This window comes from Lutra lutra, chromosome 10, assembly GCF_902655055.1.
Source record: "Lutra lutra chromosome 10, mLutLut1.2, whole genome shotgun sequence".
Taxonomy (NCBI): domain Eukaryota; kingdom Metazoa; phylum Chordata; class Mammalia; order Carnivora; family Mustelidae; genus Lutra; species Lutra lutra.
The window spans coordinates 2,393,487-2,406,406 of record NC_062287.1 but is presented as its reverse complement, the minus strand read 5'-3'; positions in this window follow the sequence as shown (position 1 = coordinate 2,406,406).

The window sequence follows — 12,920 nt, the reverse complement described above, 5'->3', positions numbered from 1 at the left end:
AATTAAGTTTTCATGAATCAGTGTCTCCCTGGAATTCTGCTTGTTGTAACTGTAGGGAGAGAGTAGCCCGTGGTAGGTGCTATTACCTCAGATCAGTACTGCCCACAGAGGTAGCATCGGAGGGAACGGAAGCTGGCTGAGCTGAATTCGAAGGTCCCATTGTAAAAAAGGATCCTTTACTAATTCTTTAATAAAAGTTTACTTTGATATTTCATTAATTTTAAGCAAATTGAATATTACTAGAATTAAAATATTATTTTAATTTAAAGATCAAAAATATTTCCAAGGACATAGTGGGCCTTTAAAGACTCACTGACAAGAAACTCATTTTTACATATTTTTAAAAATCTTCTTAAATATTTTATTTATTTATTTGAAAGTGAGAGAGCATGGGGCGAGGTAGGCAGGGGCAGAGGGAAAAGCCGACTCCTGGCTGAGCAGGGAGCCCGATGCAGGACTGGATCCCAGGACCCTGGGATCGTGACTTAAGCAGAAGGCAGACGCTTAACCGACTGAGCCACCCAGGTGCCTCAAGAAACCAGTTCTTAGTACTGAAATTTTACCATTATTTTATAATTCTAACTGAACATATTTTGCTTTCCCCAGATTAAAACATGCTGTTGAATGATTTTTTTTTTAGGATATTTTGGGAATGGAATTATTTTCATTTACCTACAGATGCATATTAGAAGAATGAATGATCTTTCCCTGAAACCTCAAGAGATTGAAAATTTATAACTAAGCCCTTTAAAAGACCATCAGATTCTACTTTCAGGAAGAAAAGAAAAATGCTACAGAATTAAAAGGAAAATGTTCCAGGGAACAAGCTGTAATGTCTGACTCTCATGACGTCTGGCTGAATGGAGGCTCGCAAACGTACCTGAACTGGGCCACGTGCTGGAGTTCACCTCTCCCATCTGCTCCGACCACACTGCGTCCGTCTGACCTTCACTAGATCTGACCCTAAGAAGACCCTACCAGGCAGCACCACTCACCACGGGAACACTCAGGGAAGGGGAAAAAATGCCCTAGGGCTCCAAACGTTGGCTGCTTGTGGGCTCCCGGGGAGAGTTCCAGAACATCTGTAGATCACCTTTACTGGACTAGACAATAACAGGGTCCCATGAGATTAATAGTAAAAACCCTTCCATTTCTAACATAGGACTCTTCTAGAAATTTGTGAATAAAGGTCAGTGGGCGTTACAGATATAGATTGTCCTGAAAATGCCACTGCCTGACAGAGGGGCGGGTGGTGGGTTTTCCAACCTTCGGACTTGGAGACTAGAGTAGGGCTAGATACGTGTTCTCCGCGTACTGACTTGGCAAGCACTCGGGGGCAGCGATCCTCGGCCCAGAAGAGCAAAAGCACACGCGATGCTCGTGAGTACGGACCGGCAAGGCTGTGGGGGGGGCAGCCCCGCGGTGCGAGCGTGTGAGTGAGCGAGGGCAGGCTTACTGTGGTTTCTGCTCTGGGAAGACGTCCGCGCCATCATTTACAGGCGTTCTTTATGCCCTTAGGGATAACAACTAATTTTAATGTGAGCGTAGGCTAAAAATTAATTATGAAAGCAAATACATTCTGCAATAGACAACAGGTCAGTGCTGCATCCCTAAAGCAAACATGGTTGCGGTCGCTCCCTCCGGGCAGCACTCAGCTGACAGATCCAACCTGCCACCGCTGACCATGTTTCCAGCGGGCACCAGGTCCATCCCCAAATGCTGCCTCGTGTACGCACGTATTGAACAGCCCACTGTGTCCCCGTCGCCAGATCAGGCACAGTGAAGAAAGGTCAGTAGCACACAGCCTCTTGCCCTGTGTACAATTCACGCGGGCAGGACAGCTGGAGAGGACGGACAAGCTGCAGCGCAGAGGCACGACGTGGCTCATGAAGACACGGGAGAGCACACCAGGGCAGCGCGCACTGCTGGCAGTGGGAAGGGCTCTAAAACGTGTGCTGTTGGCGCGTGCACCGTCTGACCTAGTCCAGGAGCAAACCATGAGTGCACTTTGAAGAAGAGTGACGACGGGATTAGATTTGTGTTGGGATGATGGCTCTGGCGGTATCACGAAGGTCAAGGCTGAGCGCAAAAGTCCCTACAGGGAGCAAACTGGCACTGACAGGAAGAGTGGGGAAGCAGGGTGAGCTAGGGAGAGGGTGGGGGCCGACTGCCCGTCAGGCCCCTCATTTCCAGGACCACACTGGGGTGTGATACTGTTTCTTAGCTCTTCTTCTGACCGAAGGATGGATGTAGTTTCAGCATCTTTGACTTTGTCTCCCTCTCACCCCAAAGGCTAAGGAATCATAGTGTAGGTTTTAGCAACTGCTAAATATTTTAATGATACATTTGGGAAACAAGAAAATGACCACTGGATGAATCCACGGACCCAAGAGACCCACTAGAAGCTAGAACTCTGCCAAGACTCTGGATTATCTAGCCCCGAGTGAACAAAGATGTATCGGGGGACCACAGTGATGACACTTGGACAGAGTCTCCAGGCATCAGTGCCCGCTCAGATAGGTGTCCCACGGCCCTTGCCATGTCTGAGTAATACAATTATCTCAGTCTACGCTTCCCCTGGAAAACTGGCTGTAAATCCCCTAGAGGAAGGCTGGAGGAGATCACCGAATATATTTTCAGTGATATCGCAGAGTCCCTTGTCTCCGGACCTGGTCTCCCCTCCGACCAATGGACTCCAGACCTGAAAACAGGCTCAAGTTAGGGAACTGAGAAAAGGGTCAGAGCTTCTTTTTGAGGTAACTTCCTTCAGCCTCCTGGTGGTCAGCGTTTGGCTGCTTCTGTGGGACGAGCTGAGTAGCGCCCTCGCCGACGGCCTGTTTTGCCGTCAGGGACATCACGTTCGAAACCCTTTGTAGGTCCGGTGCTTGGCTTCCGCGCCGACTGGCTGGGTAATGGGTTAACTGCGGCCGATTAGATTTAGTATTTAGCTCCACAGCTGTCCTCGATGTTGCGGCAGTCCTGTCCTGCCTCCTGCTCTCGGCAAGCTGCCTCTTGCGGTCATCCCCTGACTGATGGCCTGGCTTCCCGACGAAGCCCCGCAGGACGGCTGCAGCGCTGCTGGCGCCCTGCGCCCCTCCCCGCGGAACCGAGCACCTGCGGCGCTGGCCCCGCGGCTCCGTCCCGTCCCGGGCACCCACTGTCCGGAGCACTTTGATCTCTTTGTGTCCTTCTTGCTGTGGCAAGTGTGGCCTTTCGACGTCACTCAGGTGACGAGGACACGAAGCGGGCGCAAGGGTGCCCACCTCCCGGGGAGCTGCCTTCGGCTTAAATGCTGCAGCCCGGGGCAGCGTCTCCAAGTGAAAAAACTCCCTCCCGTCCCGCTCTATGTTCTTGCCCCGAGGAAGCAGCCTCAGAACACAGTCCCTGTCGCCCTCCTCCGGGACGAGGGGCTGAGACTCCCCGGCAGCGCTCGCGGGCGCCCGACCCAGCGAGGTTGTGCAGCTGCACCCGCGTCAGAGGCGTCGCGGCCGCGACAAGGAGGCGCGAACCTCCGGGGCGCCCCGACTCTGCGCGGCCGCCCGCGGGACAGGGGGCAGCGGGGCGCGCCGGCTCGTGCAGGGGTGCGGCTCGCGCAGACTCAGCGGGATCCGGAGGGACAAAGACACGCGGCACCGACCCTGCCGTCTTCGTCCCCCGTGCGAAGCCCCAGGGCGTCCGGTTTTCGATCGCGGGAGAAGGGCCGCGCCGCCGCCCGCCGGCTTCGGGGAGCACCTGCCCATCCCTGCGGCTGGCCTCGCTGCTCCGCGTCTGACTCGGCCCCCAGCTTCCTCCCACCGTCGGGGAGGCTCTCCCGTGTGGCTGTCCCGGCCCGCACCCCCCGCGCTCTCTGCGTGCAACCTCCACCGCCCGGAGCCCAGCCGGCCGGCACGTGGGCTCCCAGCCCCGCTGCCCGCGCCCACCGACGCCCAGGGCTTTCCCTCCCGCCACGACACCCTCCTCGGGCCGCGGCCTTCGGTAAGACGCGCCGGCAGCGGCGACCCAACCTCAGGGCGCCTCGAACATGATTGATCCTCTCGCCTGCCTCCCTCGACTCCTCGCAGCCAACAGCCACAATTCACCGGGAACGAGCAGGAGGACCACAGCGGGGAGCGCGGGGACGACTGCCCCAGAACTGCCCCGTGTCGGGCTGAAACTACAGGGATTTTGCACGTCTGCCTCGATCCCACGGGCGGCCCCAGGGCGCGCTCTGCAGCCGACGCCGACCCCGGAGAGGACGGGTGCATGGCTTTACTCCGCACACTGCGTGCGGCCGGGCAGAAAGGACGTTCCTTTTTCTTTTTCTTTTTCTTTTTCTTTTTTAAGTAATCCCTGCGTCCGGCATGGGGCTCAGACTCGGGACCCAGAGATCAAGAGTCCCAGGCCTCACCGACCCCGCCAGCCAGGCGCCCCGACAGAAAGCCCTTGGAAGGGAAATTCGCTCTACACCTTTGCAGGTCTTCAGGTTGCGTAAGTCTTTTCAAAAGCCAGGTTTTGGCTTTGTTAGTTTTCTCTATTGTTTATTCCACTGACTTTTTAAATCTTAGTTTAATTTTCTCTATGGATTTACTTATATTTAATTTGCTGTTCCTTTTCTAGCTTCTTGAGATGAACACTTAAGTCACTATTATTAGCTTTTATTTTTGTCCATTAGAAATATTGACACTTGTAAATTTCCCACTAATCACAGATTTAACTGCATTAATATCATCCTTGAGTCATGGGTTATTTTAAAAGTTTATCGCTTACTCTAAAAATACTTGAATTTTTAAGTGATCTTGTTATATTGCCTTCTTGCATAATTTCACTGTAAGAACATATACTGAAGAATTTCAATCCTATGAAATATGTTGAGATTTTTTTTTTTCTGACCCAGGGTCTGGTCTACTTTGAAAACTTTTCTGTATACTCAGAAAGATTACTCTTCAATTGTTTGATCCAGTCTTCTACTTATTTCATTTACTTCAATGATTACAAGTGTTACTCTTTTTTAACCCTGATCATTTATTTTCTGCTTGTCCTAATATTTTCATAGGTTCTAATGGCTCTATCTTTTCCACATCTTCTCTTAGTTTCATTAATTTTGTTTTTATGCATTTTTTGGAAGCCATATTTTTTATTTGGGCACCTGGGTGGCTCAGTGGGTTAAAGCCTCTGCCTTTGACTCGGGTACTGACTTCAGGGTCCTGGGATCGAGCCCCGCATCAGGCTCTCTGCTCAGCGGGGAGCCTGCTTCCCCCCCCCACCTGCCTCTCTGCCTCCTTGTGATCTCTCTCTGTCAAATAAATATATAAAATCTTTTAAAAGAAACGTATTTTTTATTTTAGAGCAGGGGGAGAGATAGAGCACGCAAGGGAGGGGAGTATGGGGAGGGGGAGACACAGACTCCCTGCTAAGCACAGAGCCCAACCCAGGACTCTGTCCATCCCAGGATGCTTAGATCATACCTTAAGCAAAGACCAAGAGTTGGATGCTTAACCAACCACCCAGGTGCCCCCGTTTTATGTATTTATTTTTTTGTATTTTGAGTCTGGGTTACTAGACTACTTTAGTCTATGTTATTGTATGAGCAGCATACCAATTAAGGTTGTAACTGAAAAACTGTATTTTGATCAAATGTCAATCTTTCCAATAGTCCTTGTCTTTACTCCAACTTGTATGTTGGTATTAACTCAGCTTTGTCAGACTTCTGTGGGACATAACTTAAGGTCTATCACTTATGATAGGCGTTGAGATTTTTCCAATTTACAAACTCTGTAACTGGAGTTTTCTATACATATATAGATCCATATAATTACTGACATATTCAATTTTAAATCTACCATCCTAAAGTTTCCTATATATACTATCTGTTCTTTGTTCCTTTTTAATCCTTCCTTATTTAGGATTTTTAAGCCACTCAATTTGTTTTCTTCCATGCACTTTTAATTTTTTTAGTAGCGAATCTAAGTATTAATACATGCATCCTTGACTTATTAGACCTTATTTTATTTTATTTTTTTATTTTTTTTATTTTAATTTTTTTTTATTTTTTTTCAGCATAACAGTATTCATTATTTTTGCACCACACCCAGTGCTCCATGCAATCTGTGCCCTCTACAATACCCACCACCTGGTGCCCCCAACCTCCCACCCCCCACCCCTTCAAAATTCTCAGATCGTTTTTCAGAGTCCATAGTCTCTCATGGTTCACCTCCCCTTCCAATTTCCCTCAACTCCCTTCTCCTCTCCATCTCCCCTTGTCCTCCATGCTATTTGTTTTGCTCCACAAATAAGTGAAACCATATGATAATTGACTCTCTCTGCTTGACTTATTTCACTCAGCATAATCTCTTCCAGTCCCGTCCATGTTGCTACAAAACTTGGGTATTCATCCTTTCTTTCTTTCTTTTTTTTTTTTTTTTTTTTTTTTTTTACAGCTTTATAAACATATATTTTTATCCCCAGGGGTACAGGTCTGTGAATCGCCAGGTTTACACACTTCACAACACTCACCATAGCACATACCCTCCCCGATATCCATAACCCCACCCCCTCTCCCAACCCCCTCCCCCCATCAACCCTCAGTTTGTTTTGTGAGATTAAGAGTCACTTATGGTTTGTCTCCCTCCCAATCCCATCTTGTTTCATTTACTCTTCTCCTACCCCCTTAACCCCCCATGTTGCATCTCCTCTCCCTCATATCAGGGAGATCATATGATAGTTGTCTTTCTCCGATTGACTTATTTCGCTAAGCATGATACCCTCTAGTTCCATCCACGTCGTCGCAAATGGCAAGATTTCATTTCTTTTGATGGCTGCATAGTATTCCATGGTGTATATATACCACATCTTCTTTATCCATTCGTCTGTAGATGGACATCTAGGTTCTTTCCATAGTTTGGCTATTGTAGACATTGCTGCTATAAACATTCAGGTGCACGTGCCCCTTTGGATCACTACGTTTGTATCTTTAGGGTAAATACCCAGCAGTGCAATTGTAGGGTCATAGGGTAGTTCTATTTTCAACATTTTGAGGAACCTCCATGCTGTTTTCCAGAGTGGTTGCACCAGCTTGCATTCCCACCAACAGTGTAGGAGGGTTCCCCTTTCTCCGCATCCTCGCCAGCATCTGTCATTTCCTGACTTGTTAATTTTAGCCATTCTGACTGGTGTGAGGTGATATCTCATTGTGGTTTTGATTTGTATTTCCCTGATGCCGAGTGATATGGAGCACTTTTTCATGTTTAGACCTTATTTTAAATTAACACTTTCACTACTACCCAGACAATGTAAGTAATTCACAACCTGAACTCGATTTTCTTATTTTCATGTATTTGACCTCTCTACATATTTTAAACCCCACAAAACATCATTATTATTATTTTAAATAGTGAATATTCTTTTCTTTTGACCTCCTTGATGATCTCTTTTCTAAATTGTTTTAGTGTGGTCACCCCAATATAAATCTGATTTTTGTTTACAAAGGACTTTATTTGCTTTATTCTTTGAAGGAAGAGAATTCTAAAGTGGCACTTACGTTCTTCTCAGGTGTTCTAGGATAACATCTCTTTGTCTTATAGTTTCTACTGTTTCCAGGTTTGCTGTCTTTTTATTTCACCCTTGAAGGAAACATGAGTATTTATATAACTGCTTTCCAGATCTTCCTGTTTTCAACTTTGTGGCCAAACCAACAATGAGCCTGTGTGCACGCGCGCGTGCATGCGCGCGTGTGTGTGTTCTTTTATTCATTTGAGATATTTTCAAAGCTATTTGAAATAGAGCCTTGATAATTCTTTTTTTTTAAACTTTGTAAAAATAATGGCTTTTTATTTTCACTGAGTACTGTTTCTTTTAACTCTCTGTTGCTCTCCTTCTAACACTAATTATAAAAACTTCCAAACTTTTCACTATGTTGTATCTAGCCCTTACAATATTTTCTTTCTCATTCTTTATATTCTTTGGGCTTCAGTCTGGGAATTTCTTGCTGAACCACCTTCTTGTTCACTAATCCTTGCTTTTATGGTACCTAACTGCTATTGTAATTTTTCTTACATTCTTAATTTCAGTTACTATATCTTTTTCTAGAATTTGTATTATTTCAATAGGTTCTAGTTCTCTGGATAAATTCTCCATTTTTTCCCTCTAGTTTTCAAACACATTCATTGTAGTTATTTTGGAATTTTGTGCCTGATATTTACGACGATCAGACTTCTTGTGGTTGTTTTACTATTGTCTCTGACTTTTTTCTTCTAATTTTCTTTTTTTGTCTTTTCTTCTTTTTCAGCCATTTTGTTCTACTTTCTTCTGTGACATATTTCCATTTTCAATTTGACTTTGGAGATTAAACAAACAAACAAACAATATAGTGCTATTGAACCATACACTCTCCCTCCGCAAAAAGAATTTAGCATAATTCTTACAAGTCACTAGAGTATGACCTGATCCTCTCTCCGTGGTGTAGTCTGGCGTTCAGGCTCTGTAAGCCCTGTTCTAGTTGTATTCTTCTTACGCGTCTGAATGTGCTCCCTACATTTCCATGGCGTCTCTCTTACTGCTAAGGTTAGCAGCCCTTTGAGGTTCTTAGTTGGGGTGTCTTCCTGAGCCCCACATTTCTGTGTGTGTGAGAAGGGACCTCTACCAAGGCTTCCGCAGTACTGGGAGGTGGGTGAGCTCTCTGCCTTCCGCGTGCCGCACACCAAACCCATGCGGCACACCAAACCCATGCGGCTGGGGAGGTGACATATACTCTGGGCAAACCCGCACGCAGGACTTGAGGCTAACTTCTCTGCAGGGGGCTCCCCTCCAGGATCACTTCCTCTCCAGCTCTGGCTGCCTCGGTCTCCCTGAACTCTGGACACGATCTCCCTATCACAAGATCGGCACAATGCTAGGCCATGACTCCCCTCTTTTGCCTTCATCCCCATCACCGAGAATCAGCAGATGAACGGGTGAGGGTACCTCAGAGGCCAATGCAGAGCCCACCTTGATGGAAATTCCTCTTCTCTTAGGTCTGGTCTCCAAACCCAGGCTACTGTGATTGTTCTCTGAAGAATTCACACAGCTGCTTTGCTTTGTTTCGTTTTCGTTTTTCCATCCAGATTTTACATTTACTTCCTGCAGGAGGATTTCTTTGATACACGCTACCCCCTCGCAGAGAGAAGCAAAATTCCCAGCTCTGCTTTTAAAGAGATAAACTGTAATACTGTTTACTTCCAATTTAGTATCTCCTAAGTCTAGACATATTTGCTAATTTTGTGCTTTGTTATCAAAATTCCAAAATTCAGAGATATTGTGAGGAATGTTAAAACTGCCCACATTTTTGGTCTGTGGTTCCAGCCACATACCAGAGCAATTTTTTATATTTGATGACCCCTCTGGAGAGAGTGTGTTGGCTGTTGTTGCCCAATGAGGAAAGGTTAAGAGGAAAACCACAGGCAGAAATATAGTAAGTTCAGGAAAACTGCTGGAGCCATTCCTGTGCGCTGTGATACAAAAGAGAGCCTTCCTGCACCCTGGGTGAGCGTCAGGACACTCTACAGAGTCCGTCCCCATAGCACAGCATTGACACGTGTGCACAGTGACAACACGGAGTTTAACAATCTGGAATGAAAAACGAGTAATCTGATGTGACTGGAAAGTCAGCAAGTGTGGATGTTCTTTTCTTCCTTCTCAGCTCCCTCCCACGCACTGCCTTCCAAGTCTACAAAGCACTCCCTACTGCAAGAGAAACAGAAAAGTCTTCTTCCATGTTTAATTTTAATGACATGTTTTTCACCTTTGTGAAAGCTTTGGGAGAGCTGGACGACCTTAGCAGGGACCAGCTAACTTCTCTAACCCCACAAGAAAGAGAGAGAGGGTGGATTTGGAGGGTAGCAGGAATGGGCCAAGAGACCGTGTCTTACAAGGAAAGGGCGGAAAGGGCCGTGTCAGGTAAGGAGGAATTAGGAAACTTACTTTCTGGATGATGTCAAACCCACAGGCACCATCTCCCTGAAGAGCAGCAAAGTGAAAATCAGAAGGAAACAATTGCATTAAACAGGAAAAAGACAGGAGGGAACAAAAGGATGAGAGACAAAAGCAAGGAGAGTTTAAAGGAGAGTAAGCAAGGAACACACCACAGGCTGCGTGGAGAAGCTCAGAGCTTTACTCCTAAATGAGCCATACATACTTCTCCACTGTGCTCTGGGCAGTGCATGGAGGCAAAAACGTATAAGCACAGGGACAGACTGAACATCAGTGGTCACCCTGGCATCATGACCTCATTGAATGCCGTAACATCATGGAGGGCTGAACAGGTGTCCATACACTGCTTAAGTACATCTGTGATAGGCTTCCTCAACGTCAGTAACTTTGTTCTGGTTCATTCCTGCTAAAGACGAACAAGATCTTAGTGGGGCCACTACACAGTCCTCCTCATTCTCTCCCCTCGTACAGCCCACCTGCCTTTCCATCATCTGCCTTCTTTCTCTCTTCCTTGTTTGTATCCCCTCCTTCTGTCTCTCACATGACCACATTTGAAAGCCACCAGCCTTAAAAGTTAGGGAAAGAGCAAAGAGAGTCAGCAAAGTGAGACGGGGGGTGGGGGGAACAAGATCTCCATTCATAAGGACCGCCTCTGCTATAGCCTAAAACATTTTCATACAGCTCTCATGGGAACGCCCAATCGTAAGAACCTCAGCAGGACAGCCAGCTTATTCGGCTCATGATCGGTTGCGATGTTTCAAAACTTTCTCTCGGGGAGCTGAAATCTGCCGGTCTCTAACCTTAGGTCAATGCATAGAGAGGCCAATGGCGTTTCTGGTGCTGTGAGACGCTGAGGGCATTCAGACCCACTGAATGCCCACTAAGACACGGAGTCCTTCTGTATCAATGAGCAAGTTTGGTGAACACGCGGCCACAGTCATTCCAGGACTAAGCATTAGTCGTAATGAGTGCGAGGCACCTGTTCGATTTTGGACTCCCTTTATAATCGACTCTGGGCTTTCCCGGAATTCCTCGCTGTTTTTACAGGTTTCAGGGCAACACAAGATTGCTTCTGTTTCTCCTCCACTTGAAAAACCAGGAAACACCCAACAGATCAGAGTGAAAGGTGAATAAAGAAAAAGCTTGAAGAGAGTAATTGTTCATGGGGATGAGCTGCCATCATTGCAGTACGCATTTCTCCACCCAAGAATGTGAGAAAGGACAGACGTTCATCTCCTCGGGGGTTTAGTGCCTGTTACTAGAAGGCCAAATCTATAGCAGGATAGCGGTGAGACCTCAGATTCATAGGCATGAGACCTGGGTTTAAATATAGGCTTGACCACTGCACTGCTGTGAGACTTCGGGCAAACAACTTCACCCATGAAATTCAATCTCTCATGGATAAAATAGCACTAATAACACAAAAGTAAAATATACAAATATTGTAAGATATTATTAGATATAAACTACACTGTCCCCCACTAGACTGTGTGCTCCTAGATGGAAGGAAGTGATATTATCCATCTTTGTTCTCTAAATCCTAAAACACAGAAGTGCTCATTAAAAGTTTGTTGGATAAACAACAACAACACAATAATAGCAGCAATATTTCCTTTCACTCTTTATTTTGTAGGCAAACAAGTTCCAGTAAGCAGAAAACAAACTCCTTAGGGCCAAGTATCAGGTGAAGGCTTGGAAGTCTTTACTGTGTTATTAAGATTAAAATCAGTTTATGTTAAGGTGTCAGAATTTTTAATTAAAAATATATAATTTTCTCAGTTAAATAAATAAAAAATATGAGGAGCCCTTCCCTAATACATCCACAATACTGTATTATAGGAATACTGTATTAAGGGAAAGAGTGAATACTTGACATTTATTTGCTAAACAAAAGGATATATGTCCTAGCATCCTCAAATAAAGAAAACACCCAAATATCTCCAGCAATTTTTAATGACTTTTAAAGCCTATTCCTTATTTCTGGAATTCAAACCAAAAAAAATCAATTAGAATGGATGTCTCATGACCACTGACAGTGCTTTTTTTTTTTTTTTCCTGACAGTGTGTTTTGAGGATCAAATCAGACTGGGGACATGGTCATCTAACAAAGCTCTTTGAAAGGGAAACCACAAGAATCCTGAAATCCTGAATATTCTACAGAAAGAACCTAGTGAGTTAGTCCTCATTAACATAATAAAAATAGTGCTAATGTGAATGGACTGCCCCTTGCAAATTTCTGAAACAGAGCGCTACAGATAAAAACATAGAACCTGCTTCTTTGAATCTTTACTTCGCTGCTGGTTGAGCTCTGGAAAATGACTCAGTAAGCAGAGAGAAAGCACTCTCTGGTTAGCCGAATTCAGCCAGATAAAATGACCGTTCATCATGGGGATGTCTGCCCCTGGAGTCCCAAGTACCTAGCGTCACTACTTACTCTGCTTCCCGGGAAGGCGGAAGGAATAAAGAATGGCTCACACAAGACTCTTGTTAGCCATCACCTCCTGCAGATGTCTGTAATTAGGGTTAAATGGAGGGCACATGCTTATCTGGAGGTTGAAAATACTTTAAGGGAAAGGATGCATTTGAGCTGGAACTTCAAGGAAGAACTGAGGGTAGGGATCCAAAGTGGGAACAAGGCATTGGAGCAGCAGGAAGAGCAGAAAGCTTTGGAAGAGAAACATGTTTCTATGAGTAGAAGACAGGGAATATGGAGTAGATATTAACAGGAAGATAGATAAGAACAGTAGGTCGGGGTGAAGTTACGGAATGCTGCAGAAATCCAGCCATGAGAAGACATTTGTAAGTAAAATTTCAGATAAAGGGCTGGTAGCCAAGATCTGTAAAGAACTTCTCAAACTCAACACCCAAAAACAAATAATCCAGTCAAGAAATGGGCAGAAGACATGAACAGACACTTGTCCCAAGAAGATATACAAACAGCCAACAGACACATGAAAAAATGACCCTCATCCCTCGGC